The sequence below is a fragment of the Triticum dicoccoides genome, chromosome 5A, assembly GCF_002162155.2.
Source record: "Triticum dicoccoides isolate Atlit2015 ecotype Zavitan chromosome 5A, WEW_v2.0, whole genome shotgun sequence".
Taxonomy (NCBI): domain Eukaryota; kingdom Viridiplantae; phylum Streptophyta; class Magnoliopsida; order Poales; family Poaceae; genus Triticum; species Triticum dicoccoides.
This window is the reverse complement of record NC_041388.1, coordinates 71668633-71677738: the sequence shown is the minus strand read 5'-3', so window position 1 is coordinate 71677738 and position 9106 is coordinate 71668633. Positions and strand designations below refer to the sequence as shown.

Sequence of the window (9106 nt, the reverse complement as noted above, 5' to 3'; positions counted from 1 at the left end):
CATGAGTAGGATATAATGCACCATGAACATAAATATCGTAGAGGCTATGCTGATTTTGTTTCAACTACATGCGTGAACATGTGCCAAGTCAAGCCACTCGAATCGTTCAAAAGAGGATACCACCCTATCATACCACATCACAACCATTTTAATAGCATGTTGGCACGCAAGGTAAACCATTATAAATTCCTAGCTAATTAAGCATGGCATAAGCAACTATAATCTCTAATTGTCATTGCAAACATGTTTATTCATAATAGGCTGAATCAGGAACGATGAGTTAATCATATTTACAAAAATAAGAGAGGTCGAGTTCATACCAGCTTCTCCCATCTCAATCAGTCCATCATATATCATCATAATTGCCTTTCACTTGCACGACCGAATGATCTGAATAATAATAATAGTGCACATGCATTGGACTAAGCTGGAATATGCAAATATTCAATAAACAGGAGAAGACAAGGCAATATGGGCTCTTTTGTCAGATCAACAATAATGCATATAAGAGCCACTTTAAAAATTTAATTTTGGTGTTCTCCTATTGACCCCCAAAGAAAAGAAATAAAACTATTTACATGGGAGACCTCCCAACAGGCAAAAGAAGAACGAGAAATCTTTTTGGGGTTTCTTTTTAGTTATTACTACTACAACAAGAAAAATAAAATAGCTACAAGCTACGACTTATTTTTTTTGTTTTTTTGAAGGTTTATCAAACACACAAGAAGAAAGCATAAAAAGGAAATAAACTAGCATGGATATTACAATGAAAAAGTATGAGCACCGACATCTAGCAATGAGTGTGTGTGAACATAAATGTAATATCGATGGAAAATACGTACTCCCCCAAGGTTAGGCTTTTGGCCTAAGTTGGTCTATTGCCACGGATGACCTGGCGGATATCCAACATTGTAATTGGGGTCGTACTGAGATGCAGCAGTCATTGCATCGTGGGATGCAGCTTGGAGGCGAGCTATCTTAGCCCTCCTCTTATACTCTTCCGCCTCCTCTCTGGTTATAAAATATCTCCCTTTTGCTCGAAAGTCAAAGAAAGTAGAAGCAGGGAGAGCGACGTGATAGGTGTTGGAAATATGCCCTAGAGGCAATAATAAATTGGTTATTATTATATTTCCTTGTTCATGATAATCGTTTATTATCCATGCTAGAATTGTATTGATAGGAAACTCAGATACATGTGTGGATACATAGACAACACCATGTCCCTAGTAAGCCTCTAGTTGACTAGCTCGTTGATCAATAGATGGTTACGGTTTCCTGACCATGGACATTGGATGTCCTTGATAACGGGATCACATCATTAGGAGAATGATGTGATTGACAAGACCCAATCCTAAGCCTAGCACAAGATCGTGTAGTTCGTATGCTAAAGCTTTTCTAATGTCAAGTATCATTTCCTTAGACCATGAGATTGTGCAACTCCCGGATACCGTAGGAGTGCTTTGGGTGTGCCAAACGTCACAACGTAACTGGGTGGCTATAAAGGTACACTACGGGTATCTCCGAAAGTGTCTGTTGGGTTGGCACGAATCGAGACTGGGATTTGTCACTCCGTGTAACGGAGAGGTATCTCTGGGCCCACTCAGTAGGACATCATCATAATGTGCATAATGTGACCAAGGAGTTGAAACACAGGATGATGTGTTGTGGAACGAGTAAAGAGACTTGCCGGTAACGAGATTGAACAAGGTATCGGGATACCGACGATCGGATCTCGGGCAAGTATCGTACCGATAGACAAAGGGAATTGTATACGGGATTGATTGAATCCTTGACATCGTGGTTCATCCGATGAGATCATCGTGGAGCATGTGGGAACCAACATGGGTATCCAGATCCCGCTGTTGGTTATTGACCGGAGAGTTGTCTCGGCCATGTCTGCATGACTCCCGAACCCGTAGGGTCTACACACTTAAGGTTCGATGACGCTAGGGTTATAGGGAAAGTATGTACGCGGTTACCGAATGTTGTTCGGAGTCTCGGATGAGATCCCGGACGTCACGAGGAGTTCCGGAATGGTCCGGAGGTAAAGATTGATATATAGGAAGTATGGTTTTGGCCACCGGAAGTGTTCCGGGCATCACCGGTATTGTACCGGGACCACCGGACGGGTCCGGGGGTCCACCAGCCCCGGAGGCCTACATGGGCCAATAGTGGGAAGGGACCAGCTCCTAGGTAGGGTGGGGCGCCTCCCACCAAGGCCCAAGGCGCCTCCAAGAGGGGAGGGGGGCAAACCCTAGGGCAGATGGGCCCTAAGGCCCACCCCAGGTGCGCCTCCCCCTCTCCCCCTTGTGGCCGCCACCCTAGATGGGATCTAGGGCTGCCGCACCCCTTGGGGTGGAAACCCTAGGTGGGGGCGCAGCCCTCCCTCTCCCCCTATATATAGTGGAGGCAAAGGGGCAGCCCAACACACGAAGTTCTTCCCCTGTTGGCGCAGCCCTACCCCTCTCCCTCCTCGTCTCTCGTAGTGCTTGGCGAAGCCCTGCTGGAGTCCCGCGCTCCTCCACCACCATCACGCTGTCGTGCTGCTGCTGGATGGAGTCTTCCCCAACCTCTCCTTCTCCCCTTGCTGGATCAAGGCGTAGGAGACGTCACCGGGTTGCACGTGTGTTGAACGCGGAGGCGCCGTTATTCGGCGCTTAGATCGGAATCAACCGCGATCTGAATCGCTACGAGTACGGCTCCTTCATCCGCATTCTTGCAACACTTCCGCTTAGCGATCTACAAGGGTATGTAGATGCACTCCCCTTCCCTTCGTTGATAGATTACTCCATAGATTGATTTTGGTGAAACGTAGAAAATTTTAAATTTCTGCTACGATCCCCAACAATAGGTGCGTTGTCTGTCAAAGATTAGTCGGTACTGGAGGAACTGATCGTTCCTCTAAACAAAATGATGATGAACCATAGCCTCATAATCCAAATAAGCAGGAGGCAACTCAATATCATCCTCATGTATGGTTATACCAAGAAAATTAGCTATACGGGTTGCATAAATTCCACCAAAGAAATCTCCATTAAATCTATTATAATGCAACCTACGTGCAACAATGGCTCCTAAATTATAATGTTTATCTCCTAACACAACACTCCTAAGAATACTGAGGTCAGGGACACACATATGACATGCTTCATCTTTACCATTTATGCACCTACCCATGAAGAGAGCAAAATAATGTATAGCAGGAAAATGAATGCTCCCTATGGTAGCTTGTGCTATATCGCTAGATTCCCCCACAGTTATACTAGCAAGAAAATCTCTAAACTCAGATTTGCGAGATTCACTAGTACTACCCCATTGTGGAAGTTTGCAAGCAATGGTAGAATCTGAAATTCACTAGTACTACCCCATTGTGGAAGATCCCCCCACAGTTTGTGGAAGTTTGCAAGATTTCTGAATTTTTTAGTAACTTTAAATAAAAGTGAACCAAACTCAACAAAATTGATAGCAACTACTCCTACAAGTGCCTAGGACCTATATCATGCATTAGAACTACTTGGAACCATATAAATTTGACATGCAAGCTCAAGAACATGGTCACCTCGGCAGCACAAATTTGCAATGAATAAAGTACTAGAACAAAAACTAATTGGACCAATGGAGGAGTCACATACCAAGGAACAATCCCCCCAAAGTAGTTTTGTGAGAGGTGCTTTGAGCAAGGAGATCGAAAATCGCCGCAAAATGAGCTAAAACTCGTGCTTGAGCTGGATGGTGATTTTTTTTGGGAGAAAGGAGTGTGTGGGTGCAGGAATAAGTGGAGGGGAGCCACCATGGGCCCACGAGGCAGGGGACGCGCCCTGTACCCTCGTGCCCAGGTGCTTGCTCCCCCTGTTGTGTTTTTAGTGCCAGATATTTTCAAATATTTCAGAAAAAATCATATTTAAATTTCAGGGCATTTGGAGAACTTTTATTTTTGGGGTATTTTTTATTGCATGGGTAATTCAAAGAACAGACAAAAATTACTATTTTTGCTTTATTTCAACTAAATAACAGAAAGTAAAGAGAGGGTACAGAGAGTTGTGTTTTCTAAATTCATCCATCTCATGCTCATCAAAAAGAATCCACTAACACGATTGATCAGGTCTTGTTAACAAACTCATTCTGAATAACATGAAACCGGAGAATTTTCGAATAACATCAAATAAGAACCCCGCACTACATCTTGGAGAAAGAACACACAGGACATGATGTTGACATGTCAATGGATGCATCAGCCTTAGGAACAGGAGCTAAATGTTACAGAAATACAAAATACTGAAAAGAAAAGCAAAAGCGAGATGAAAAAACTTGGAAAAAAAAAAGAAATGTACGTACTAATCTACATGAATGGAGGACTGCTAGTTAAGTTATACAATAGTGTGAAGTATACATCCCGATTCTGATTGCACATGCTGACATAGTGTCTCTTCTCTTACGTACTAGTCAAACTGCTGCAGCTAGCTAGCCTTGACCAAACATACATGCATCACACAAGCTAGCTAGCTCATCTCACCGTTGCAAAATGGCCACTTGCTAGTTAATCAAACTATTTTTAACACATAAGCTTGACTTTATTTTCCAAACTAATAGGCATGGCTTTGTTTTTCAACCGTACACACAAAAAATAGATCTAAACAGACATGCAAACAACCATGACCTCGTTGTAGACCTTGAACCTCACCACCACAGAAGCCAGCCATGTCACCATCTCCATCTCCCCGGTATTCAACTTGAACCACAGGAGCAAATCCTGGACCCCAACCACCAGAAAATAAGCTCACCATCCATTAAACAACACACATACGCCACATATATGACCTGCTCGAGGAATTGCGCAAAGGAAGAGGCGACCGGACCTGGTACAGGTGGGCAAAGGCAGGAGTGAGCGTGTTCTACACGGCGGCATCAGGTGGCCACTCGGATGAGGAGTTTCAGAAGGGGCCGATACATGCCGTGGGAGGTTGAGGGAGAGAGAGAGCAGACGAAGAAGACCGACGCGGTCCTGAGGAGCGGCGTCGAGCACCTATTGGTTGGTTAGATCCGGCAGCGTTGTGGCCGGAGGCTGCCAGATCTGAGGACCACGAAGACGGAGACGAGACCCGAAAGGACACTTCCGCGTCGGGAGGAAGAGCAGGGAGTGGGTGATGTTGCCGAGCCAGGGAGAGCGACGAGGGTGAGGGCGCAGCCGGGTCAACGGGCGACAGCGCTGTTGGCGCATGGCGGCGGCGGCGAAGAAGTTGTTGGGACTTGGGAGAAGAGAAGATGCGGTGTGGGACTGGGAGGTTTCGGAGGGAAAGGGGTGGGATGGGAGGACGTGGGCACATGGCGGATACAAGATGGGCCGCACGTAAAAAAAATGGTAAGTGGCAGGAGGTAAATAATGGCTGGAGGTGAAAATGGTTCCTTCTCCTGCCGTAACTGACATTTTTTCATAAGAAATTCGAAAAGATATATACCATACGTATTTAGTAAAGAAAATCTTTTTTTTTGCGAAACTCAGTAAAGAAAATCTACTCCCTTTTTTAGGTAAAATAAATTTCTACTCGAAATTAATTATTTCAGATATCATCAAAAGTAATTTCATGGTCGAAATTGCCATATCGATCTTTGTACGATTGGTTGATGCTACAATCTGACTTCAGTTGGACCCAAATCAAGGAATCAATCGATAGTTGGCATGAATCTTTGCATGTAAATTGTATATAATCTGTTGTGCGCAAAGTACTCATCTATAATATATTGTTATGCATATATAGTATAAAATTACAGCCCAATGTGTGCTACTCGCTCCGTTCTTAAATATAAGTCTTTTTAGACATTTCAAATGGAATACAATATATGGATGTATGTAGACATATTTTAGAGTGTAGATTCACTCATTTTACTCCGTATGTAGTCACTTGATGGAATCCCTAAAAAGACTTATATTTGGGAACGGAAGGAGTACAAAACATTTCAATATGGAGGCACACATTTATGAACAAGTGGAGTACTCCCTAGGAATAAAGTAAATCAGAGCTCGAATGATAACAATCCTAATAAACTCCAAGGAGAGTGGAATGAAATATTAATAAATTTACCGATTTGCTAGCATCATGTCAATATATACTATTAATATGCATGAAAAGTAAATCAAAATCAAGTTCTATTAGCTATTGGTTAAGGCTTGTAGAAATTTTTTCATCTCGAATTGATTTAACCAACACAAAGATGAAGATAATTTAAATAAAATTGAGTTAGCATTATAAGTTTCTAAATGATTAATTTAGATTTTTTGCGAGCTTCGTGAATCACTAGCCACTGCTTGGATGCCCCATACGGAAACACTGGCTGCCTTTAGCCACAACTGTCACGACGAGGGATTGTTGAATGCCCTCGCTCGGCGCCGAGTTCAGACCTTCTCTGAGCTTTCAGAGTTGGTGTTAAAATTTTGCACCATTGAAGAAGCCTAGCTAGCCCAGGAACCAGTATACTCAGACGAATCAAAGGCGCGAAAAAGAAAGAAGATGGGACCCTAGACCGCCCTAGACGGATTGCTCGACTGACCGTTCCTATACACTCTACTTTGCTCAACGCCAATCCAACCCATGGCCTTCGAGCCTGTTGGGTTGTAAAACAAGTCGCTAAGGGAGGCGAGGCTCTCCTCTCAAATAGGCACCATCAGTCATCCCACAAATTCCTTGGAAGAACCTGAGGTTCTGATGATTTACCAAATATATAAGTCAGGAAACCAAAGAAAACGGGTCCTACAGGAGCTCGTCCGCGCCCCGATATGTGCACCCCCGGCAGCATGGTTGAACATGCCGATCACGTTTGAGCAGCACGACCAGCCAGTGGTCGATCTAACCGATGCCCAGCCGCCATGGTCCTCGACCCCAGCATGGACGGATACCGACTACACAAGGTACTAATGGACGACTGCAGTAGCTTAAACCTCATTTACGAGGGAACGTTGGAAAAAAAATGCAATTCGACACAACTCGCATCTAGCATAGCTCAATTACATTTAAAGGGGTCATCCCAAGTAGGGAAAGCACGATGCAAGGGAAAGATCACCCTCGATGTGGTCTTCGGCACTCCCGAGAACTATCTGATCGAGGAGCTGACCTTCCACACCGTGCCCTTCTAGAACGGCTACCATGCCTTGCTGGGGCGAGAAGCGTTCATAGTATTCCACGCCATAACGCATTAATTGTAAAAAACTACATGAGTAATGCACTTACAAATATAATGTTAGATGTTCATTCTTGGATATTTTCTTATAGGGAAAGTATCTACAATATAACATTGGTCATTCCACATGTTTATCGATGTTGTTCACCGAAACATATATCAGTGGGAGTGAAAGTTGACCGTCGGCTATTGCTATCCCCCGTCAGGTATTTCTCAAATAACCGAGAGCCACACATGTACTGTCGGCCATCTTCACTCATAGGTGAGAGTTTTCTTTTCACCGTCGGCTATGAAATTTCACCGTCGGCCATTCCATGTAAGCCCCGTGGGTGTATAAAAAACCGTCGGCCATTTTTAGTCATAGATGAGAGCTTTATTTTCACCGTCGGCTATTACAAATCACCGTCGGACATTACATGTAATTCCCAAGGGTGTAGCATAAACCGTCGGGCATTACAATGAACCGTCGGGCATTAAATGGGATACCCAAGGATTGGATTTTTACCGTCGGTTAATCTAGCATACCGTCGGCTATTACTAGTAATACTTGTGAGTTTACAATAACCGTCGGCCATTGACACTACCGTCGGCTATTACTATAATGGCCGACGGCCCGTCGGCCATTACATTTCACCGTCGAAAATATGGGGATTTCTAGTAGTGCCAGTTTTTATGCATTAGTTCCAACCCTCAAAACATTGCATGGTTAGGATTTGATAACATGTCGGTTGGGAAGTAGTTGATGAGGTAGAACCTATTGCCCTATTATTGTCAAACATTTGGGAGTTACTTCTACGTATTGCTTATATTGCTATGCTATGCTCGTAGACGTGGTTTGGGTGAGTGAATCCATGACAGATGTGAGATTACTAATTAATGGTTCAACTTAAGGTGGCAACTTAAATACGCATCTGGGTGGATTGTTTGTTGGGCACCTGGAGAATCCAGTGTTGTCCTAGGATATCCCGGAGTACCCGTGCGATAATCCTAAGGTCCGCCACCCAGGCTCAAAGGTAACTGAGATATTTCATGCTAGAAACTTCCGTGTGCATCCACAAGCTATTATGGGCTCTAGCATAGTTGAGTAAGTTGCGTGAAGCTCTTGAAGAGATAGACTAGCAGGTAGTGGGTTGTAGGTGGTATAGTCTATCTGAGTAGAGAGTTAATGCTTCTGAAAAACCGTGTCTCGGTCATCCGTTTCTCAAACACCATGTAGTGCGAGAAATCCAACGGAGGAGATCGAGTCTTGTGGGGAAAAGTGCGCAAACCTCTGCAGAGTGTATAAACTAATCATGGTTAGCCGTGTCCCCGGTGACGGACAATCTTGAGTATCTAGTACTTGGATTATCATATGTATCTCATCACTCTAAATTAATATTGTTGGGTTGATAATTACTTTTAATTGTGATTGAGTTGGAGGAACCTTCTCAATGATGTTTCAACTACCATGATAGTTAAATAAAATCCATTCCTTTGTTGTAGGAAAAAAATAGCTTTTCGCAAAAACTATAACCATAGAGCTTTCCACCAGCCAAATATGCATGTAGTGATAACATTATTCTGTTCTTGCTCTACTGTGTTACTTTGCCAGCATATTCCATGTGCTGACCCGTTTTCGAGCTGCAACGTATTATGTTGCAGACTTTTCAGACGAGGAGTAAGGTTCGTTAGGTCGTTGCCGTGCAGCTCAGCTATGCCGTTGGAGTTGATGGACTCACTTTATCTTCTAAGCCTTTCGTTGTTACCGTATTAGATGGCATTAAGCCATACTTATTGTAATAAGTTCTCTTTTGAGACATTCAATGTAATAAGTGTGTGATTGCTACTCTGTTATAAATCCTTGAGTACTGTGTGTGTGTCAGCATTACCGATCCAGGGATGACACTGAAGCACAGAGACTTGACCGTTTGAGGTCGGGTCGTTACAAGATGGT

At 43.7% G+C, this 9106-nt stretch overlaps 1 long non-coding RNA gene across 1 annotated transcript; it reads right to left on the bottom strand.

The window, feature by feature from the left end:
• Window positions 1-4145: 4145 nt before the first annotated feature.
• LOC119297011 lies at window positions 4146-5318 on the bottom strand. The gene is made up of 2 exons (XR_005145485.1): window positions 4857-5318; window positions 4146-4750 (listed from the first exon to the last, which is right to left on the bottom strand). It is a non-coding gene; the product is annotated as an uncharacterized LOC119297011 (long non-coding RNA).
• Between the last annotated feature and the right edge of the window lie 3788 nt (window positions 5319-9106).